This window comes from Rattus norvegicus, chromosome 4 (genome assembly GCF_021556685.1).
Source record: "Rattus norvegicus strain SHRSP/BbbUtx chromosome 4, alternate assembly SHRSP_T2T, whole genome shotgun sequence".
Classification (NCBI taxonomy): Eukaryota; Metazoa; Chordata; class Mammalia; order Rodentia; family Muridae; genus Rattus; species Rattus norvegicus.
Genome location: NC_141537.1, coordinates 9711126 through 9725182, shown reverse-complemented (window position 1 = coordinate 9725182; position 14057 = coordinate 9711126). Strand labels below are relative to the sequence as shown.

Here is a 14057-nt window from a genome sequence, read left to right as displayed (position 1 = left end):
GAGAAGCAGGAACATGCCCTCAAATATATAGATAATATATAAATATATAGACCCTGACCCACCCCAAAACTGTATTTAAGAATTCTATTTAGAAGGATTAAAAATGTGTAGAAGGATTAAAAATTCCATCATCAGAGAGCTTCTGTCATAACAGCTGTAACACTGCCCCTTGGGGAAGAGATCTACTCTCCAGAAATTGCTGCCAGAGCTCCCCTGCACCCTTCAATGGCTACTCAGTCCTCTGTCTGAAGTAGCTGCAGGAGGAGGAGCAGCACCAGCAGTGAAGACCAGCAGTGAAAGCTGGTCTCCCTCCCTGCCTGAGTTCTCTCCCCTTCACCTGAACCCGCACACCTAGCCTGACCAGAGATCTCTGTGGAGAGCCCTCTGCGTGCAGCCCCACACTTAGACACTAACGGTGACACGGGCAGAGTCCAGCTCCTAGGGCTGTATGGGTTCTCACTGCCTCTGAGCATGTGCTCATGGTACACTTCACTAACCAACCAGTGCAGCCCAGAGTTCACAGCACACATCTGCTGCTAAGTCTCAGGTCTGATGGCCCAGGGCCACAAGCCAGGAGCAACAGAATGCAGAGACAAAGATCAAACAGGAAGCCAGTGAGTAGTACTCAACCACGCCAGATACTCATGTATTTCAGGCATTGGCACTGTTAATCTTAACTACCTGCTGTCTGCATCCATACAATGGAGAGATAGATAACGTGTCTTAATCTCTCACAGGATGGTGCTGAGGGTCCAGGAAGAAAAACTCAAGAAGATAGAGATTTAAAGAGGAATAGTCTTTAGGAGTGACAAAGACTATTTGTGTTGAGATTACTGTCCCCATTACTATCCTGTGATGGAGGAATCTCTGGGGGACCCAAAGGGGCCACAGCAGAAGGCATACCAGTGTCCTCTGGCCACCCATTTTCAGTCTCTCTCTCTCTCTCTCTCTCTCTCTCTCTCTCTCTCTCTCTCTCTCTCTCTCTCTCTCTCTCTCTCTCTCTCTCTCTCTCTCTGTTCACATGCTCCACTGAGGATTGCTATCATAGGAAGTCCTGGTCACTGATCATGTTCAAATCGACACAAAGTCTGAGAATCACCAACATGTGTGACCTGGGAAAGATTAGCCTGTTGAGATGGAAACATTTCTATTTAAACTTATTCATGTATTGAAAATCGGAACTGATGTTTCTTAAATAATATACAATGGCCATAATACCTGGCAAGGCGTCGCCTTCATCTCTGAGTACCATGAGCTTCCCTGACTGTCAGTGGCTTCTGACTGGGTCCACTGATGGGGACAAAGGAAGCCAGGTAAGTCTGTATATATTCAACTGAATACTAATAAAGTCTGTTTTCAATGTGATTGTTAATCATATTGATCTGCCTCTCAAAGCCCAGAGCAAATTATAGGAGCAATGGCTTGTATTGCCTTGAAAATGTCACACAGATTAAAAAAAAAATAAAATTATCACCTTCTGTGTATTTGGGAGATAAATCAGAAAGTTTATTCTTCTGGTATTAAGTGTAATGTGCTAATTTGTTGTTTGGGGTACTCAGGGTCTAGTTTAGCATGGCAACATTGATCAGAAGGCATCCCTGTCTCTGAGAAGTAGTTAATTGATAATTCTTAAAATATTGTCAACATCTCCATCTCTGAACAACTGCTCAGGTTGTGCTTCACCAACCAAGAAGTTCAGCCCCAGAGCTCATGGCACACACATGCTACAAACGATCAGGGCTGGCAGTTAGACCAGGGGCAACAGAATCTTCCAGAGCTTTGCAGACCCAGTGTTTGAGCTAAAAAATATCACGAGTTCTAAGCTCTCAGTCTGAAGAACTTCCAAACATGGCTGATCTAGCATTTTCTGGAGCCACAAAAGAATGATGGCTGCTGAGAAGTGGGAGCAGGAGGTAGCTCAGGGATTTCTGTTCACTGTTACCATGTTCCTGGGGACCACACAGGCCCAGGGGAGTGGCTGCCAGCTGTGTGTCTGGGCCAGGGCACTGAAACTGTGACAACACAGTTGTCACAGGTGTTCTGAACACTTGCATTATCTCTGCTATTCTGGCACAATGGGTGCCAAGGCAACCACCGCCCATCCCCTGCTCCCTGCTGCCACCAATCCCCAGCTCTGGGCTTCGTATCAGGGCACAGCCCCGAGTCAGAGAAAACTTAGCCATGATGTGTACATCCCTCGTGAGGACAACTGTGAAGCAAGATCTATACAGCTCTTGAGGTCTCCCTCTAAACCCCTGCAGTATCCAGCACACTCTGAACTACATGAACTTCCTAGACTCCCATGTGCTTATTTTTGTGAGCATACTCATGTATACAGTACTCTGTGTGTGTGTGTGTGCATACAGATACCATTGTAATTTGGAGGTAGGATGTCTCCCATTGGCTTGTGTTAATTTAAATTAGCATATTTGGGCGGGTGAATCTGATAGGAAGGTAAATCCTGGAGGTGTGCCCTGGAACAGGATTGTAAGACTCTAATCATCCTCTCTTGGTTCCCTATCTCAACCTCAAGCAGTTGCTTTGCCTTATGCCCTATTACGGTATTACAGTGTGCCACCATTGTCACAGAGAAGCTGATCTTGGACTATAGAATTCTGAGCCATAAATAAACCCTTTCTTTTATGAGTTAATTCCCTTATGTATTTAGTTACATGATACATGTACATATTCATATACCCTAATTGACTCACACACTCATAGTATATACAGTCACACAAGCACTCACAGTGCTCTTACACATATTCTCACACAAATACTCTTACACACATGTTGTAAAAATATAAAAATAAAAGTATCATTGTCTTTTACCCCACTAGGTCCTGCACCACGGTGCCCCATGACATCTGCTAGGTATCTTGGTGGAATCACGTCCTAGCTCCGCGGTGGCCCATTGTCTCCTGCCGCCGCACATTTTCCTACACTCAAGCTGTCACATAAAAGAACACACAATACAATAATCTTTGACCCAGTTGGTAAGATATAATTACCCACTTAAACATACAAAGCCCGGTACCATCCATCCTTAGGAACATTGATAACAACCTGTAAATACACAGAGCAGAATCTTAACAAAACCTGCCATGGCTTCTCACCCTCTCCTCCTCCTGTCTCCTCCTTTCTGTCCTAATCTCTTCCTCTTCCTTCAAACTTCTCTCCCGTCCATCCTTCCTTCTCCTCCAATGATAGGCCTCCTTCTATCCTGTACCTGCCCCTCACCAGTACTTTACAAATTCAATGGGGAGGTTCTGGTGAAGTCACCTGAGTTCTGAGTACTGACTAGGCAGCTGTCCTTGGGGCAGTGGAATTAGCATCAAAATACAGATAACTTCAGGGCAAACCACATTTCCCCCTGCTCTTACATGTCTGGTTCAGACAGTCTTAGATCCTTACACTCTTACATAGTCACATACTCTGACACACCCGGATGCCCACACACATGATCTTCCACACTCAAAGAGTCTTAGACCCTTATACTCTTACATAGTCACATACTCTGACACACTCGGATGCCCACACACATGATCTTGCACACACATTTACGCTCATAGATACATTTGCTCTCTCTTCATCTACCCATCCTTTCTCGCTCAAATTCAAACTCCAGAATTTCCTAGCATTACTTTTTCTCTTAAATCTGACAACTTGGTGATGACAGTGTCAATCAAATGCTTTCCCGTCACTCATGCTTGCTCCTGTATTTTAGAAGGCTTTTTGTTACGGTAAGCAATGAATAAATCTAGCTTGGAGAGGTGTCAAACAGAGAGCCTTGCTTGTCTGACAAGTCCCTGAGGATCTGGGTGGCTCAGGGGATCCTGGGAGGATGGGGGTAGGCATAAACATTCCTCTGGTCTAGTTGTGAAGACTTAAAAATAAATCTGGGGTAATGAGCACTGGCTTGTCATTAGCTTAGCAACACAAGGGTTGTCTTCAATGACTTTACAGGTCCTGTTCTGTTGGTGGCAGGCTCTGTTGGAGGGAAAGTTACACATAATTGAATCCAACATTTATTTTCTGTGCACTATTGATTCTTTGGAATTTATTAAAATCTGCATCTTCATGTCTGAATAGATGATCAATTTTTAAACCACTGTACAAACCTGAGGAAATTTTGGTACAGCCTTCTCCCCATGTTCCTCGGAACAAGCTTGTAATTTTCCTGCTCAGATCCTGGATTATGCTGTTTAGCTATTGAAACTCACATGCTTGCTTTGACTGTGCAACGCTGCATTTCCACGTTCCTCCTTCAACTTCTGATGTTTTCTGTTTGAAGCTGTGTCTAGCTCACACTGGCCCTAAAGGGCTGTATCTCTGTTTCTTTGCCTCTGTTTTGATTCACGGTACAGCAGGTTCACCTTGTCTAAGACCAGAGGTGCAGCAACAGTCCCAGCATTAATTTCAGCCTCAAACTGTAGGAGCGACTCTTTGCTAAGTATTGTTTGGTTCACTCCAGTGCAAACATTTTTTCACGTGAGGTACTTAACCCAATTGCAGTTATTTAGTTCACAGTTATTTCTGCCGGCCTGAACCACAGCCCTTATTTGGTGTCTGATAGTTATTGGATTTTATTTGTGGGTTTCAATTTCTTCCTCCTCTTTAAACTGCCTCTAGAAATCTAAAGAATTCCTTCCTCCTCAAAAACAAGCAGTTTATTTTCTGTTTCGAGGTTTCGAGGTTTTAGATTCCACCCCCAACCCTTTTTAGCAGCTAAGCTCAATTTTGTAATTTTAAATTTACTTTCGATTTTATCTATATATTTTTATTTCATATCTCGCTGTGTCCAGTTAGTGCTGCTTCGATGTACATGCACGTAGCACTTCTCATGGACAATCTACTAGTGCCTCTCCCTAATGACTCTCCCTCTCCTAGCCACAGTCAACTGTCAATAGCCCCTCAGTCTGTATGGGAATCTCTGCCTCCTCTCATGCTGGGATGCTGACCAGCTTGGTCTTGTACAGGTCATATGCAGACATAGCTGCTGTGGGTCCTGGCATAGCTCTCCTCCACACACTCCAGCTTTTGCTGACAAACCCTGAAAATGGTGTCCTCCAGCTCTCACCACAGCCATGATCTCACCCCTAGGGTTCCAGGAGTTCTCGTAAGGGTCCCAAATAGGAATATTGATGGAGCCCTGTGCTTCCTGAAATGTCTCCAACCCAGAAGAGTTCTGCGTTTGCTAGGATCCTTTTGAGTTATGGGCTACAGAACACCTTCAGTTCGTGTGTCTAGTGCTTTCCCACTTTCTCTCAAAGATCCATCCCCCTAAGTCTGGTAGTGCTACAGAAGGGCTGCGTGTTCCTTTCATTGACCCACTGGAGGAGTCACCATGTGACTGTCCCCTTGTGAACAACACCCATGCTGACCTCTGGATTAAAGGGGGCATCCCAGTTTCCCTCTACTTGTAACAAGTGCTTTATGAAGAGAGGTTTTTGAAACTGAAAATATTGTTTCCTATCATGGTTTCAAGCTACAATGTATGTGTGGCCTGTGGACTTCTTGGACTCCATGAGCGAGAATCTACTCGTGTGACTCAGGTTTCGTCTCGTGTCACTCCTGATTTTCATCCTTCTTATGTCTCTTCCTTGACGTGGATCATCTTTATTTTTGTTGTTTTTTGTTTTGTTTTGTTCTCCAGTCACTTTCTTCATTTTGGGAATAATAAGATGCCATTTTGCATGCTTCTGCCTCTAATTTGCAGTCTGTCATATCTCCAAAGTGGCTTTTCACAGTGGAGGTTATGAGCAGAAGCCAGTCTTGTCAGTCGGTGTGCTCACTGAGATGGGAGAGCTGTTTTTCCTTCCCCTTCTCTTTTCCCACTTCTTCTGATTCTCAGTCTCTTTCTTTTCTCAGTCTTTCTCTTCCCTTCTCTTGTGTGTCTTTCCCTATCATCTCTCCTCTCTTTTCCTCTCCCTCTTCCTCCTCCTCCTCCTCCTTTTCTTTCTCCTCCTTTCTCCCCTCTGCCTCTCTCTCATTGTTTCTGTCTCTCTCCTTCCTCTTGCTCCCTCACTAACACATTTATATGCGTAGTTCTTATGTGTCTGACTCAGAGGTGCTGTGAGAACAGTGAACTTCAGTGACTCCCTCGTTTATGCACCACACAGAGGTTTCCTATTCAGTGTCTTCCCCATGTTGGTTCTTCCCTTCCTTGGGATACAGTGTCAGTCTCTTCTGTCTGTATGGCATGCGGTACCTCTTTTCACTGCGATGCCCTAGTCCTGTGCTCTTGGGGTCAGAGGTAGGAGGTTTCCTTCTCTGTCCCAGGAGCCCAATCCTATAGTGCCTGACACATGACTCCTCTCTGACATTAAGTTTTCAGCTCTGTAGTTCCCTGCTTTCATCTGGCATTTGTGTTTGTAGAGGAAGATTTTACACACTATACACAATATTTTTTTAATATACTAGCCTGCATGTATGCCATCCCACAGTTTGTCTCTATCTTAAATATTCATTTATAGGGCTTCTTTATAGTTATACATGGGGTAAGCTGGACCTGTGATCACCAACTCCAACAGGTTAAGAAAGGGATGGGGGAGTCGGAACCAGGTGAGTAGCTAAATATAAAAATGGCAAAATAAGCTGGGCTCCATGGCATATGCCTATAATGCCAGCCCCTGTGAGGTACAGGCAGGGGCGTTGCAAATTCAAGGCCAGCCTGGGCTGCATAGTGAGACTGCCTGAGAACAAAGCAAAATCAGGCCAGCAAGATGGCTCAGTGGTAATTTGAGCTTTCTGTAGAACTCAGGCAAAAGTGGAAGAAAACTGACTTTATAGAGTTGACTCCTGACCCCTAAACCCAAGCATGGCATACATAGCCTATCATCTGTATATACATATATACATACATACATACATATGCACGCACGCACCTGAGAGCATGCATGTACCCCATAACAGTTAAAAAAAAAACTAAATCAAAGAAAAACACTAACCGTTGCAGAAATTATGCCTCTGGTCTCTCTATTGATGTCTTTGTCTGTTCTAGATAAGCCAAGACTTCGGGCTACTGAAAAGGCAAAGCCAGCCTAACCCTGGGGACTTGGTGACACAGGGCTGAGGGTGTTTGTGGGTCTGTCTAGGTGTTTAGAAATAACTGAGCCTGCCTTTTAGAAGAGTAAGCACAAAGCCTCTGCGTCTATGGAGTTTCTAGTTCAATCTGATTCTATGCCTGGATTTTGAATGGAGTCCATTTAGGAAGGCCACACACATCACCCAGGAACAAGTAACAGTGGGCGACATGGCTATTTGGAAGAGACATAAGAGTGACAGATTAGGAAACAGATACACGATGGGAGCTGGCAGCAGGCTCCACGGGAGTTGGAGTGGACGTGTGAAACCCAAAGCAAAGACACCACGTCCATTGTCCATCGAGGAGATGTGGCACAAGAAAGAGGGGGCCTCAGAGAGGTAGAGACATCAGCACCACTGAGGGGGGCACTGAAACTAGACAGTGAGAGTGAACTGAAAACCAGAAACATCACTGAGATGTTTAGGGGCCGATCTAGCAACAAGGAAGGCAGCTGTCAGCTCTGTGCCCTCCACTCCTCACTTCCGGCTTGAGTGCCATCTTGGGAAGGTGCTGGCACACTGATCTTGGGAATAAGTCTTGCCTCTCGATGACTCACTGTTCTCCTTTGTGAAGTAGAGATTCTGGAGTTGACTCATGGCAGTTATTCTGCGTGGTAGCAGACATTGAATGGTCTGTAGCCATTCGCTGTTTTTATTTCATTCAAAAGTAGAAATTTACCATGTGGAGGTTCAAGGTCAGGGCAGTTCGGAACAAAATTGAGTTGTCCTTGAACTTCTCTGGTGTGCACTCTCGTGGGTTGTAGGTGAAATGAGGTCCAGGCTTTAGGGAGTAGCTGGCAGGACAGCAGTGTAGTAGGAAGAGGGGCAGAAAGAATGGCTTTTGTCTTCAAACAAGCATGGGCTAGGCATTCTCCAAGCGGAGCCATTTGGGTTCACTGGACTCCACTTGGTCTCTGTTCAGCAGGCAGGGAATCCTTTATCCCGGGGCAACTCTGAGGGGCCTCAGATGGCCGAGAACACCTTTTTTCTTTTCTTTTCTCTTCTCTTCTTTTCTTTTTTTAGGTTTGTTACCATTTATTTGTGAAGTTAAAAGCGAGTGGTACAAAGTAAAAACTGCCACACAATTGTTTTGTTTTGTTCTCATTTTTTTCTCAGTTTATCTCATCTTCAACAGATGACAATGTACCAGGGTAGTCCTGGGGTTGGGGTGGGTATAGGGAGGAGCCAGGGAAGAAAGAGAGGGGGGGGGACAGGGTAGGAGGGGCCTGTGACACCCACACCTGGTCCAAGGAATGTTCCAACTCTAACTGAAAAAAAAAGAAGAAAAAGAAAAAAAAGAGATAGCAAGAGTGACTGTTTTTTTTTTCTTTTAAAAAGTTTATTTAAAAATAAGAATAGGGCCCCCAGGACAGTAGGGAGATAGTGAATTGCTTCCCTCAGGGAGTAGGCTCAAAGGCTGGTGGATAAAGATTTCTATCTTTCTATCTATCTATCTATCTATCTATCTATCTATCTATCTATCTATCATCTATCTAATCTATTTATCTCATGTTATAGGTTTTGTTCTGCTCTTTGTGATTCAATTTTCACCTTTTTTATTTTTATTTTTTTTGGCAGAGGTTAAATTCTTGCTATTTTCTAAGGCTGGCTCAACATGAAGGATCCCAATTTTAGAAAGGAAGAAGATGTGAGACACACAGAATGAGAGAGAGAGCGCGCCTCAGCCCGAAGGGGATCCTTGCACCCTAGGCAGCCGTTGCTCTCTCACCAAACCAATCAAATATAGAAACCAATAAAAGAAACCCCCAAACGGAACTAAAATGAAGGGAAAAAATATTTTCACAGATGACGTTCGTATCCATTTGTTTCAGTTGCCTGCAGAGGAGAGACAGGAATGGTCATGGCAGGAGTGCGGTGTGGCTGTAAGAGGCTGCAACTCGAGGCCAAGCCCAAGCACAGGCTAAGCAGGGGGCTGTGACTGTCTTGGGGACTCCACTGGTCCTTAGTGGAGAAGCAGGAAAAAGAGGAGGAGTGGGGGAAGAGGAGGAGGAGGAGGAGTGTGCAGCAGAAGCCAGGGGTGTAGAAGAGGGCACACAGGGGAAAAGTACCAGGAGGGAAGGAGACAGAGGAGGGAGGCAGGCAGAAGCTGGGCATCACAGCATTCAGATCATGGTTTCCCCACAACACTCCTGTGAGGTAGGTTGGAAGGTGGCAACAATCTTCATGCCCACTTCACAGACAAGACCCGGGACACAGAGGCAAGCACACTAGAGGTAGGGAAGGCCCAGTCCCCTCAGTAGGCTCCCCTCCAGCCCAGCAGAGCCAGGGCTGCCTGCAACACACAGTTACTTGAACATGAGGATGAAGATGGTGGAGTAAAAAGTAAAATGGATAAAAAAGAACAAAACCCAAAATAGTGATGCTGAAAAGGGGAAAAATATAAACATTTTCTTCCCAAGTGACCAAATTTTGAGTGAGCTTGTTCAGCAATCGGTGTGGCACCCAGCATAGCCCCCACTTCCTGCCCCCACCCAGGACATCCCAGCAGTTCAGAGGTCCACCTTTGCAGCCGGTGCCTCCAGCACCCGACAATGTCACACCAACAGTGGCTACCAGAGGAGCCTCTTCAGTGAGCCTCTGCACCCATGGAGTGCTTCCCAGCAGTGGGGCTGAGAGGCTCTGGGAGGCTGACATCAAGGGCACACCCCACAGGGGAAAGGGTTACCAACGCTACCCACTAAGGCAGGATGGACCGTGGTGGTCAGAGTTGGGAAGGAAAAAGGAGGGGGGGAGGAGGAGGAGGGTGGCAGTTCCCACTTGCCTGCTGCTATCCCTACTGGGTGGGAGGTGGCTGTAGTCTGTCCATAGTAAGCAGCCTGCTGTCTGTAAGACTCAGCCCAGGTGGCACTATAGTCAGGCTAGGAGCCAGGGGGTGCTCCAGGACCATCACCAGTGGTCACTTGTGCTTGCTTCTTGAAGTAATCCTCCCAAGCCTTGGTGTAGTCTGATTGACCAGTGGGTGAAGCCGGGGGTGGGGGTGGGGACATGGGGAGGTAGGGGGCTGGGGGTTGGGGGGTGTTGGGGGCTGGAGTTGGGGTGTGGGTGATTCCCTTGTGCAGGTGGGGCTACAGGGGCTGGGGCAGGGCCTGGCTCGGGACCTGGGGGTTGCTGATAGTAGTGGGAGTAGTAGGTAGCCCAGGCAGCATTAGGATCTATAGCTGCTGCTGCAGCTTTGTTTGGGTCATGAGGGGCAGGTGGTTGCCACTGGGGGTAGCTATTGCCCCAGATCTGAGGGGATACTGGTGAGGAGGGGACCACCAGCATGTGGGGATGCTCCCAGAGGCCCCTGGTTGAAGGGTCCTGGGTTGAAAGGCCCTATGGATCCAGCAGGGCCTGGTCCCCCAGGGTCTGGTCTAACTGGGAAGAGGGGACCCTCTATCTTCTCCTCAATGATAGAATCTGCTGGGGCGAGCCCCAATGATAACTTGAAATTGGGGTCCCTGTTCAGTGGCAGCTGCTGAGATATTTCCATAAAGGCACCTGTCTGCTGGTTAATGGCCTTCACATTCTCCCTGCCTTAGCCAATGACCAGCCCACACTTATGGGTAGGAATGGAGAAAGTCATCTCCCCTCCATGGGTGGCCCCAGTTGCCTTGCCTCAGCCTGGCCCCTGCCCCCGGAGTCATGCCAGGGGCCCCTGGAGGACCTCCACTCCGAAGACTGGGAGCTCCTCTCTTCCTGGGAGCAGCACTAGCATGCGGGGAGACAGTAAGAACTGGAAAGTTAACTCATCTCTCAAGTCCTTAAACAAGGTCAAGAGTGTGTGTGTGTGTGTGTGTGTGTGTGTGTGTGTGTGTGTGTGTGTGTTTCTGTATGCATGTGAGTGTATGTATATGTGTCTGTGTGTGAGTATATGGGTGTTTATGTATGTGTGTGTGCATGTGTGTGAGGTGTGTGCATGTATGTTAGGTGTGTGCATGTGCGTGTGGCATGGAGGGGCATGAGGAGGGGCTGTAGACCAAGCATCTCACCTCAGAGACTTAAGAGGAATAACAGGACCCAGCCATAAAATGTTTATAGCATCCTAGGAATAATTGAATATTTCCTGTTTGTTGTGCTGAGATTTTACGAGCCAAACGGAGGACCTTGAAGGCTTTACTCTCTCTGCTCTTCAGTAGGTTTAATTGCGGTTGGACTTGAGGCTTGAAGTTGTTTGAGAACTTCTGATTTAAAAGGAAACAGCCCAGGAAACCCACATAACCGCTGAAGTGGGTATCTGTGTAATGATTGGCTCTGCTCTGCAGGACCCAAATGGGCTAATTGTTAAGCAACCCCAGAATAAACTTTCTGTTGTTTTTAGTTGGGAGTTGTTCAGAAGATGTCAAAGCAAATGTTCTGTGAATGAATTTGGAACACATCTTTCTTTACATGCACTGCCTCTCGTTGGCAGGCAGACCCACCTTTTTCAAAGGTGACAGGACCACTTACACCACCTGCCCATACCTGGGCCCTCTCAACCTGGCCAGAGCACTCTGTCCTACAGGGGATTCATTTCATTGTCACTTCTATATCTGCTATGCAATGTATTTTTCAACTGGTATTAAATCTGGGGAATTAAACTTTAAGGGAACACATTTTAGCAAGGAATCAGTAACTAGGCTTTAAATTTTGTGTGTATAGATGGGCCATGGCATGCATGCGGAGGGAGGGGGAGGACAGCTTGCACAAGTCAGTTCTGACCTTCACTGCGTGTGTCCGGGGATTAAACTCAGGCTGTCAGGCTTGGCGGCAAGCACCTTTAGCTACTGAGTCATCTCACAGGACCAGAGTTTCTATGTAATGATATCCTTAAAATCTCTTATGGGCAGATACAAAATGGAGACTGTATTGAGTATCCCAATTAAGACTAGCATTGATCTCCACTTCACTGCTCAATATTTTGTCCTGGGATAGAGGAACCGGAATTAAGTGGCATGCTGTTAACCTATAGTTACTTAATGTTCTATTCTTTAGAAAGTTTGTGGATTTATAGTTAAGTTGAACAGACAGTGTGGGTTCCAATATGGCTCCTGTCCCCTAGAATCTCCCCCGGCTCACATTCCTGCTGGAGTGAGTCGTGTGCTTCAACTGAGAACCCTAAGTCTGCTTCTCACTGCTCTGTCCCACACAAGGGCTTCCTTGTGGTACCACATCTTGGAGCAAGTGGAAAATGAGATTAGTGTGTCCGCCTGGCAGTTTCCATGGAATTGTGAAGAATAGCTTCCCTGTTTGAAATATCTCCTGTGTGCCATCTGCCCCAACCTCTGCCTGCCATTGATGTCTCCCTGACCCTACAACTCCATCTCACTCCAGAGCCACAGAGTGGATGAGGGCTTCCACTCAGAGGTGAACGTGTGGTGCCCCCCACGTCTTTTCCCTCAGAGCAGCTGCATCTCTTTTCCTTTTAGTGATGACAGAGCTGCTTAGAAGCAGGGATCCCAGCCACATAAACAAGCAAAGAAAGAAAGAAAGGAAGGAAGAAAGAAAAGGAGGAAGAAAGAAAGAAAGAGAGAAAAGGAGGAAGAAAGAAAGAAAGGAAGGAAGGGAGGAAGAAAGGAAAAAAGAAAGGAAGAAAGAAAGAAAAGCAGCTTACCTGAGCTCAGCCCTTCTTTCAAGCCAAGAAATGAGCTAACATTGTTAAAAGTTGGACGGGTTGGGGATTTAGCTCAGCCGTAGAGCACTTGCCTAGCAAGCGCAAGGCCCTGGGTTTGGTCCCCAGCAAAAAAGAAAAAAGAAAAAAAAAGTTGGAGCAGGTGGTGCTCAGCTTTCGTGCTCCCCTCATGCTGTGTGACTGTAGAGTACGCATCCCCCTGCCTGCTAAGGACTGCACTGGGGATGAGAACGTGGGGCAAAGATGGCGTCTTCAGCATGGCCCAGAGAGCACTTCCTAGCTGGGCGCTGGCCAGTATCTGTGTGGGTCTTCACTCCGCAGATCGCTCTGACGGAGTTTGGTAGTCCTAGGAAACAAGGCCAGAGGTCCTCGTTTTTAAGATCAGAGCTTCAGTTGAGAGAGAACTGGCTACTGTGCTCATGCAATCTCAGCAGAATCCAGGATCTGTCAACTGCAGAGCAGTGAGATGCACTTCTCTTCTGTGAGAGGGCTGAGCTAGGCAAAGGAAGGCCCACCTTTAAAAGGGTGCGTGAAGATGCCCTCTGGAAGAAGGCCCTACCGCAGTCAGCATGAAGATCAGAGCAAACTCAAGGCCACAGCTTATCTCCCAAAGTTGCTTCTTGCTATCAACTGCCCTGGCTGAGTACCAGGGCTGATCCTGTGGACATTGAAGCTGAGCTCCACCCACTCTGGGATGCAATTTACATCAGCAATAAAAATCCAGCAGGACCCTGGCCAGGAGTCTATGGGCATCACAGCTTTCAGCTCTGCACTTTTCTGCAGAAGGTAAACTTTGTTTGCTTGCCGAGATACTTTGGATCCTGTGGTATTTTCTTGAGGCGTTAGACCCATTTCTAGAACACATTTCTTCATTCTGATCCCAGTGCTGGGGGCTGGGCACACTGTTCCTGCCTGTTCTGCTGGGCTGAAACACTGGTGGGAGCTGATCAGATTAACTCGCTGAGTCAGTGCCTAAGACACTTTGGAGGCAACTAGCCTACACTGTCTTCCATGTGCCTCTGGAAAGGCTGCAGGACACGTGGCCAGGTAAGTCCTCCTTGCTCTGGCCCTCATCTCCTGAGAAGCAGGTGCCTGATATGCTTAAGTGAGCTTTAGGCCATGATTATCTCGAGGGATGAAAGCAGACAGAATTTTCTCTTTCTCCAAAGAGCAGGAATTGTTCCCAGGAAGATTTAATCCATCAGACCCTGTGCACCTTGCCCCATTGTCAACCTGTGATTGATGATAAAGTTATCTGGGTCTCAGTAAGGTGACCTGGTTGCTTTCTTTATTCATGGACTTTCTGCAGAAGGCAAGGAAAGGAAGTGGCTGCATCATGTCCTGTCTATCCTCCTGTATCTTA

At 46.8% G+C, this 14057-nt stretch overlaps 1 pseudogene; it reads right to left on the bottom strand.

Moving 5' to 3' along the window:
- Positions 1-9737: 9737 nt before the first annotated feature.
- On the bottom strand, positions 9738-13546 carry LOC148006224 (far upstream element-binding protein 2 pseudogene; annotated as a pseudogene).
- Between the last annotated feature and the right edge of the window lie 511 nt (positions 13547-14057).